Source organism: Hibiscus syriacus, unplaced genomic scaffold, assembly GCF_006381635.1.
Source record: "Hibiscus syriacus cultivar Baekdansim isolate YM2019G1 unplaced genomic scaffold, ASM638163v2 tig00110065_pilon, whole genome shotgun sequence".
In the NCBI taxonomy this organism is placed as follows: Eukaryota; Viridiplantae; Streptophyta; class Magnoliopsida; order Malvales; family Malvaceae; genus Hibiscus; species Hibiscus syriacus.
Genome location: NW_024062585.1, coordinates 607,440 through 616,890, shown reverse-complemented (window position 1 = coordinate 616,890; position 9,451 = coordinate 607,440). Strand labels below are relative to the sequence as shown.

Below are 9,451 nucleotides of genomic sequence, written 5' to 3'. Positions count from 1 at the left end.
TCGTATAATGTGTCTACCCTGTTTATAACTAAACTAGGAGAATAGGTCTAGAAACCCATGAATAAACTCTTATTTTCATGACTGAAAAAGGTTATTTTCATCAACCGTCTCCTTGCCTAAATGTCCTACAGAAATCTTATAAGTACAGGAACCGTTGTAAAATGGAAAATAAATAACTCACAGCTAAAGCAACCCTTATTTTCTTCTCTTCATCAACTAACTAAACATTCATCACATCTCTCATAAATAACCTTTTGTCAGTCTGATGATGGTTTCTTTCCTACAGCTCGTCAATTTAACCTTCTAAGACAGCAGGAAGCACACTAAGAACAGTATCCAGCATTCAAAACTTAAGAGACTTTACTTTTGCCCAATTGATAATTTAATTAACTGCAAGAGAATATATGGCAGTCAACATCTCAAACAAAACTTCTCCCTGAAAAGTGCGGTAAAAAAACAAGAGAAGGCACCTAGTGCAAATACAGAAATTCATTCATCACGTACCCATAATGAGAGAAGGAAAAGGCACATAACGAAAATATAGCAGTACAAGTATAAAAGCATCAGCACTACTTGAAGCATGAGAAATTATTACTATTCTCATTGATACCAGCAAGAAACAAGCACCGCAAGGCAGTAAAAAATAATTTGTTACAACAGGATATAGACACAGAAGTTTGTTGTGGAAAATATATACAAGCATTATATTATGTTCCCTCACGATAAAAGTACATAATATGCATTGGCAGGTTCTTAGACAAATATCTAGCAGTATTGCATCACTAGCACTGCAAACTAGGAAGACTCCAAGCCTTTGAAATTGTTGCCACTATCTCGAGGTATCATCAGTGCCCCAATCAAATATCTAGCAGCAAAAGCATCTTCCACCCATTTTCCCCAATTGAGCTTCATCAAAGTCCATCTATCAAAGCCTCCAATTCTCTCCTCCCATACCTCCTACCCTCTTCATTAGCTTCCCTACTCTTCACCACAAAGTAAAATATCAACCAAGCCACCATGAAATACACCTCCAGCGCTGCCTGAATAACCGTGGCAAAAATTTCTCCACCTATACTAATCAACACCGATCTTGCTAACCACCCACCTAAGATAGCTTCATAACACTTAATCTGTATCCCTTGGCTCAAAAGTGTTGACATCAAATACCAACCTTCTCTAATAATTTCTCTCCCGCTTCTCCTTGAATCCACCATGGCAATCCAAGCCGCTAATGAGAATGCAAATGAAACTAATGTATCCACAAGAAACCAAGTAAACAAGAACCCAGAAATCTCCTTCTCATAACCCCTAACCCATGGTGACATAACCGAAAAAGGCATCAACTTTAGCCTAACAAAAAGCCTTAAAGAACGAGTAGTGATCCTCAATTTCACCGAAATACCATAATCCAAGGAGTTGGGTCACGGCGTCTCTTACCGCCCATTTTATCAAAACGAACCCAGTGAGTCTTTTCAAACCCATTTTAGATCCATCCCAAAATGCCCCAAAAAAGGAAACAAATCTTCCAATCAGATCATTAACAATTGTGATAAAAAGAACACCAAAAACTAAAGAATAAATCGCCGTAAACCCTAGAATTACCCATCCATATGCCGCCGAAAGGAAGCTAGCAAGAAAGAACAACACAGCTGCATCATAGCGCCCCAATTCAAATCCTTTATAAATGAATTGAAATCCAAAACCCTTTCTTCATGCTGTTTCCCTTCATTTTCTTCATAATAAAATGAAACCGTCTTGAATTTGACTCCGTGTTGAACGATCTTCGGCAGCAGAATCCCGTTATCCGCAACGAAATTGGAATACCCTAATTTAGTATCGAAGTTTGAAAGAATCATCGGCGTGCTATTGAGGGGTCGACTAGAGAATGATCTGAACGGAGAGCGGTGGCGGAGGTCATCTTCAGAAGACAAGAAGTCGTCGTCAAGGATGGCGGCGCGCTTGAGGTGTAGGAAAGGACGGCGAGTGTGGCGGCGTGTGGATTGGAAACTCGGATGCGAGTGGGAAGGATGGACGTCGAGGCGTGTAAGGAGGGATTTGAAAGAAGGATCGCGGTCGATAAAGGAATAGAGGACAAAGGAACCGGATTCAACTAAAGAACAGAAAGAGAGGAGTAGGAGAGAAAGGAAGATGAACATAAAAGGGTGGGCGTTGAAATGCACGGCAGTCTTTTTAAGGATCTCGGGTGTGGACCGTAGCTGGCCAAACCGGTGGTGGTGGTGGTGGTCGGTCATGTCAGTTTTCTCTCTGGGGTTTAGATTCCAGGGATCATAAATACGCGTGAATGAGAGGAAAGGCCAAAGCGATTATTTCTATGCTTTCCTTTTTTTTTCTTATATTTTTTTTAGGCGTTTTTCCTAAAAAAAAAAAAAAAAAATCGATGATCGGTATATTTATCGATCTAACATCGATCAGACTATATTTTCCGATCTAATACGTTTTGCAGTAAGGCGCGCCCCTGCAGCGCACTATACGATGATTTGGAGCCACGTGGGGGTAAGGAGCGTCCCCTGCAATGCGTCTTATGCTGAAATGGATTACACGTGGGTATAGCGGGGGTAGGATGGTAATTAAGGGTATAGCGCGCCGCAGGGGTCGCGCCTTACCTGTGATTCTGACACGCGTCAGAAAGGTGCGGCACCTACGGCGCGCTATACACTTAATTACCATCCCACCTCGCCCGTTTACACACATCACTCCCTATAAATATCATAATTCTCAATCACTTTCGTTACACCAAATCCTCTCAACTTCTCTCAAATACTTTTATATTCTCTTATTAAGGTATATTTTATTATATTTAGTATTTTTTTAGTAATTTATTTAATTATTTTAATTGTTTAATATTTTATTTAATTAATTTTTTTTACAGATATAAAATGGAAGGCAGTATACTTTGGTTGGATGGAAATCATATATCTCGACACTTTGATGATACGGTAACATTTTAACGTTTTAATTTAATTAATTTATTTATTTATTTAATGCATGATTATTAGTTTAAAAATTAATTTGTGTAATTATTTATATTTTAGGAGACATACCGCATATTAGATTATTTTATTAGGAACCTTAAGTTAGTTATACCTACTCGTGTAATGCCGTGTTTAGTAAAGGCTGGATTCAGTCACCTAGGTAGATATCAGGGTCACTGTAAGATAGAACCAAACCTTATTTCTGCCTTAGTAGAGCGGTGGAGGCCGGAGACCCACACATTTCATCTTCCGTGCGGAGAGTCCACGATCACGCTTGAGGATGTTTCTATGCACCTGAGGATTCCGGTGGATGGAGGTGTGGTATCAGTGATAGCTTCCGGTTCTTGGACTACTTTGTACCGGGTTAGTCTAGGACGTGTCTTGGAAAATTTTAACGGTGGACGGATACCGTTAAATTGGTTAGATGCCAATTTTCGGGAGTTGAGCGAGGACGCGTCTGACGATGAAGTTAAACAGTATGCACGGGCATGCATATTGCAGCTGATAGGAGGGTTGCTGATGCCGAACAAATCGCGCAACCAAGTTCACTGTATGTGGTTGCAACATCTTGGCGACTTTAATCTGGCCGGATCACTCAGTTGGGGCTCGGCAGTTTTGGCTTGCCTGTGCAGGGAGATGTGTCGAGCCATTGACTACAGGCGTAATGCTATCAGCAGATGTCTCCTGCTGCTACAGTCTTAGGCATGGTATCGATTGCCCTTTTTATGTCCCGTTGTCAAGAACCCATTCGTATTTCTGCTACTCCTAAGGTAATTATAAAACTGATTTTGTATATTAATAATTTTATACAGTGAATAAGAAATTATTTTTCTTGAATAGGTGGTCTACTGATAGGAAAAATCATCAGGAGCTACCTGATGATTTAGAAAAAATTAGGGTGTTAATCGATTTTAGATTATTGTTATATAATTAGATTATTATTTTGATAAAAATTATATATATTTGTTTTAATTTGAATGGGTGCCATATTCTAATGATGATGTGAGGGCGGTGATCCCACCTGAGTTGAGGGGCACATCAGATGTTTGGATGGCAACGGTCCCCTTGATCTGTTATACGACCGTCGAGTGGCACTCTACTGATCGCGTGCTCCGGCAATTTGGTTGTTTTCAACCAATTCCGGAAGCACCTCGCAATATGGAAGAGTTGCATAGCACAGATAGACGCGGCAACACAGATACAAATTGGCTGGTGAGGCATCATGTGTGGGTCGTGTTGTGGGAGGATCGACATCGGCACCTTCCCCATAGAGAGCCCATTTTACTTGACCTCTTGATGGTTGCTGACGGTTATTACGAGTGACTCAACAGTAACGGGAAACCGTTTCTGATTTCCGATAATGCACGAGGGCAGACCCTTCTGCGACATCGACAGAGACGTGCACCGACATAGCACCATCGTCCCCCGACTCATGGACGGAGAGTAGGTGCTTCCGGTTCATCCTCAACTGCACCAACAGGACCTTCACAGCAGCCACCATATCCAGCGACTTACATACCGCAACCATATATGATGCCGCCACTGCCTTTCCATTACCAGATGTCGCTGCCGCCGCCTTCACCTGCTTTTATGACCCCGCCGCCGCCACCGTCACAGATGACCCCTCCTAGAGGCTATTATGGGATATGTTTACAGATTCGACTTGGGGTTCATATATTGGATATTTGGCGGGTTCAACCTCATCACCCATGGTCGCAGCACAAACACCTCCTGTACAGTTTTCACACTCAGCGATGTCTGGGTTTTATGAGTTTTCCCAGTTTTCGCTGGCCGGTGGAATAGTCAGTCATACACCTCCAGGGTCCTTATTCTATAGAGGTGCTTCATCGTCATCAGCTCCTCATCAACCTAATATACCTACTCAGGACGACGACGACGACGACGACGACGACGATGATGATGATGACAGCGAGGAGTCACAACCAGTGATACGAAGAAATCCTCCTCGAGAACGACAGCCACCGCCCTACGGAACACATTCGCGTCGCATACATCGATAGATTTTTTTTTATTATATTTGTATTTAGTTTATTGGACTTTTTAATTGTAATTTTTTATTATTTCTCATTTAATACTTACTTTATTTTGTTAAATTTGTTTGATTTTTAATGTATTTAAGTTAATTTTGTTTATTACCATTTAATATCAGTTATTGTAATTTGGTTATCATTTACCATTTAATATTTATTGTAAGTTTGTTGTATTTAAAATTATTTTGAAATACCAAATTGTTCGATAACTTTCTTAAGTTTGTCACTTATTATCTCTTTTATTATAATCACATATAAACACAAATGTCCAATCTCATATTATTGTATCGTTTTTTTTAATCTTTATCAGCGATTATCGAATGACATTAAGTTGAAGTAAATGCAAATTAAAGTACAAGAATTATTATTTGATAAACAAATACATCATTTCCTCATCAATCGTTACTTGATGGCAACAGAAGTGGACATGTTTTTCTAGTGTGTCATGGGTTTCTACAATGCCCACATCCTCTGTCTTGTCTAGATCTTTCTCGAATATCCATATCGCAATGAATTCGATTGGATTTTGGACGACCACGCTCCCTCAATAAACTCGGATTTGGTACAATCGGAAGCCAATCTTGAACCTCATCAGGGTCTTTGTCATTACCTATGGGGGAAACTCAAATTCGTATACCTTAAAAACTTCAGATAGTAGGTATACGGGATCCACAAAATGGTTATAGTCTTGACGTGTATGCGAGCAAGCTGCTATCACATGAGAGCATGTATACTTAAGAGCTTGAAAAAACTTGTAGTCGCACGTTATGTCCCTTAGATTTACTCTTAACGACACAGCTTCAATAAACTGAAACAATGCTAATTAAATAAATAATATATGAACGAAAATATAACAGAATAAAATTTTTACACATAAACGTAAATAATTTAAATAATATAATTTTATATTATTACCTGTACCGCAACCCGCTTTCTAATTTTACAAATACAGAAATGAATTGACAACAATTAGTATAATATTTTTTCAAACAATCATAATAAACAATAAATATAATAAAAAAATTATCACAAAATTACCTTATAACGAAAAATAACACGAACTTCTGAATAAAATATGAGAAAATTGTCAGAATTATTTACTCGTTGACGGAATTGTTGTATTAATTTATAAGTTGAGAGGAGAGATGTGAGGAGATGTGAGGAACTTAACGGGGGAGAAGGGTATTTATAGCCGAGAAAAGTTGTAATAATTATACAAGGCGCGGTACCTGCCCCACGCTATATATAATTATAAAGGTCAGGCGCGGCCCCTAACCCGCGCTATACGTATGTGGCGTAAGGCGCGCCCCAGGGGCCGCGCTATACCCACGTGTAATCCATGTCAGCATAAGACACGTCACAGGGGGCGCACCTTACCCCCACGTGGCGCCAAATCAGCATATAGCGCGCTGCAGGGGGCGCGCCTTAATGCAAAGGGTGTTAGATCGGGAAATATAGTCTGACCGGTGTTAGATCGATAAATATACCAGTCACCGGTGATTTTTTTGGGAAAAACACCATTTTTTATGACTGAATTCAATGATAGTCCTTCAATTATAGCATTTTCTTGATTTAAATGCCTAAACATTTTTTTATAGAACTAAATACTTAAATTTAACCATTTTGATCTATGATTGAGAAATGAAAATTAATAAATCGAAAATTAATTTTAACCGTAGTATTTATACAATTTATGATTTATAAATTTAAAAATTGTGATTATTCATATTGAATTTAATTTTTAAGTAATGCACAAACCAATTTATCTCAGTAGTTGAAGAAATCATTATTATTTCTAAATGACACAGGTCCGAGCATCAACAATAGAGTTATTGAGGTTCTATCAAATGGTTAAGAGTATTTAGAATATACACTACTTTGTAATCATTTTAGTTTAGTCAAAATAAATAATTTTTAAGTAATATTACTTATTTTATAATATAAAAACAAGATAAATTACATGAATGGTCACTAAAAGATGAGGAAATTTCTTTTTCAGTATTAAAATTTCAAAAGTAATAAAACAGTCAATAATATTATCCTTTTATAATAAAGCAGTCACTCTATAGTCGTCTTTAAGCTCTCCTTCCTTGGCTAAAGAAGGAAATTGGAAAAGCTCAAAAAGGAGAAAAGATTGGCAAGGATAAAATTGAGGATGGTGCTAATTTAAAATCTTCACTTTCTGATTCAGACAGCCATGAAAATTCTAGTGATCCTTTAATACATGATAAAGAGGAGTAGATGATTCCATCCATGAGAGGTCATGATCGAGGAACTTGTTATTACTATAGTTATGAAGGAAGTCCATGACGGGTTCGCCTTTAGTCCAGGGTTGACATATGTCCGCCTAAAAATCCCGATTTTCTTCGATCATATATTTATTTTATTAATTGTGTCTATCTTAAAATTTTATTTGTGTTAACTTCATACGAAAATTTTGTATTATTAATGCATGTGTACTCACCGTAAAAATTATCTATGAATATGCCACTATAGGAGGTGATTAGGCATGTGAATGCACGGAGTGTTCGATGAATTGTTTGTGAACCGTTAATTATGTTTGTTTGTTAAGCTAAATAAACAAATATGAACAAAGTTTTTATGTTCATTTAATAAACGAATACGAACAAAGATGTGTTCGATTCACTTATGTTTATGAACAATCTCGTTTATAAGCTCATTTATGAGCGCGTTTATTACCTCATTAATCTCGTTTATTGACTCGTTCATTTATGTTCATGAACGAGCTCGTTTATAAGTTTATTTAGACGCTTATTTAGTTTTTTATCTTTTTACATTTTAAATAATGGTGAATGTGGGGGATTAAATTGAAAATTCGGAGTTTAAACTATAAAGTTTAAGGAGTTTAAGCACTAGTGGTAATTTTATCAATTTTTAGTTTGCGACTTAAGTCCACGAACGCTAAATGAACATGTTCACGAACATATAAACGAAAAATATTCACGAACATATAAATGAACATATTCACAAACGTTAAATGGACATATTCGCGAACACTAAACGAACAAACACCGATACCTTAAAAAATAAATAAGCGAGCACAAATATAATTTTAAAAAATTAAATGAACATAAATTAAACACAAACACCTTTAAAAATAAACAAACAAATATAAACATATATTTATTCATTCAAACTCAATTAAGTTGGCGACGCTATTCATTGAATTTGGCGACAACTGAAATCAGTATCTTGTCATATTGAATTTGGCGACGCTATTAATACAGTTGCAAGGAGAAAACCAAGAGGCAACTGAAAGGATGACTCAAGACGAGGTCTGCAAATATTATTTGACGATGAGTAGCGTAGAAATGTCTGAGGAAAGTATTCTGTAATTAAGAGAGTGTCATTTAGCAATGATGACATTGCAATTATTAGTGACGATGAGTAGTGTAGAAATGTCTAAGAGGAAAGTATTACGTAACTTAACTATCTATTTGTTTCACGAAAAATATTTTTTGAAAAATAATTTTTTAATTTTTTAATATTTAATTAGAAAAAAATTGGTTGATCAACTTAAAACATTTATTTGGTCAACAGAATTTATTTTGTGTTTTCTGAAAAATGAATTAGGGTCTGATTTTACGTAAGTTATTTTCCGAACTTTTCACTTCAAATAATAAATACTTAAAATAATTTTATTTTATAAATTTAATATTAATAAAATATTAATATCATTAATTAAAAATAAAAATATTATTATATATTTTAATATTATATATAAAATAATAAATTATATATAATATAATATATTATATTTTAATTTTAATAATATATAATAAATTATTAATAAAATTTATATTATTTACTAATTTCATAGAAATAATATTATTAAATTATTAATAATGAATAATATTATTTATATATTTAATATTAATATAATAATCTAATAATATTTTAATAAAGATATTTAAAATATACTAATTAATATTTTTAAAATATAATATAACACTATTACTTTAATAAATAATTAATATAATTTATAATATTTTTATTTCAATAAAATATATAAATATAAATATTTTTATTAATAAAATTATAAAAAAATATTTTAATAATAAATAAATTATTTTAATATTTTAAAAATAATAATATTAAGTTTTATGATAAATAATATTACTTATTGTATTTAATATTTGTAATAAATATTTTTTAAAAAATTCATCAACTAGTGGAAAAAGTGTTTAAGCAATATCTTCCAAACATCGTGTTAGGATTTTCTGAAGCTCGAATCGACAACCAGAACGGTTTGCAAAGAGGGGTCGGAACGATTTTGTGTTTAGGGAGTAAGGAGATTGAAAGATAGAGAATTGCACAGCGATTTATAGTGGTTCGACTTTCTCAACCAAAGTCTACATCCACTACCTTAGCTCCTCACCAAGGATT

At 35.1% G+C, this 9,451-nt stretch overlaps 1 pseudogene; it reads right to left on the bottom strand.

Annotated features, from left to right (window-relative positions):
• Positions 1-897: 897 nt before the first annotated feature.
• Positions 898-2,326, bottom strand: LOC120214500 (annotated as a pseudogene).
• Positions 2,327-9,451: the final 7,125 nt, after the last annotated feature.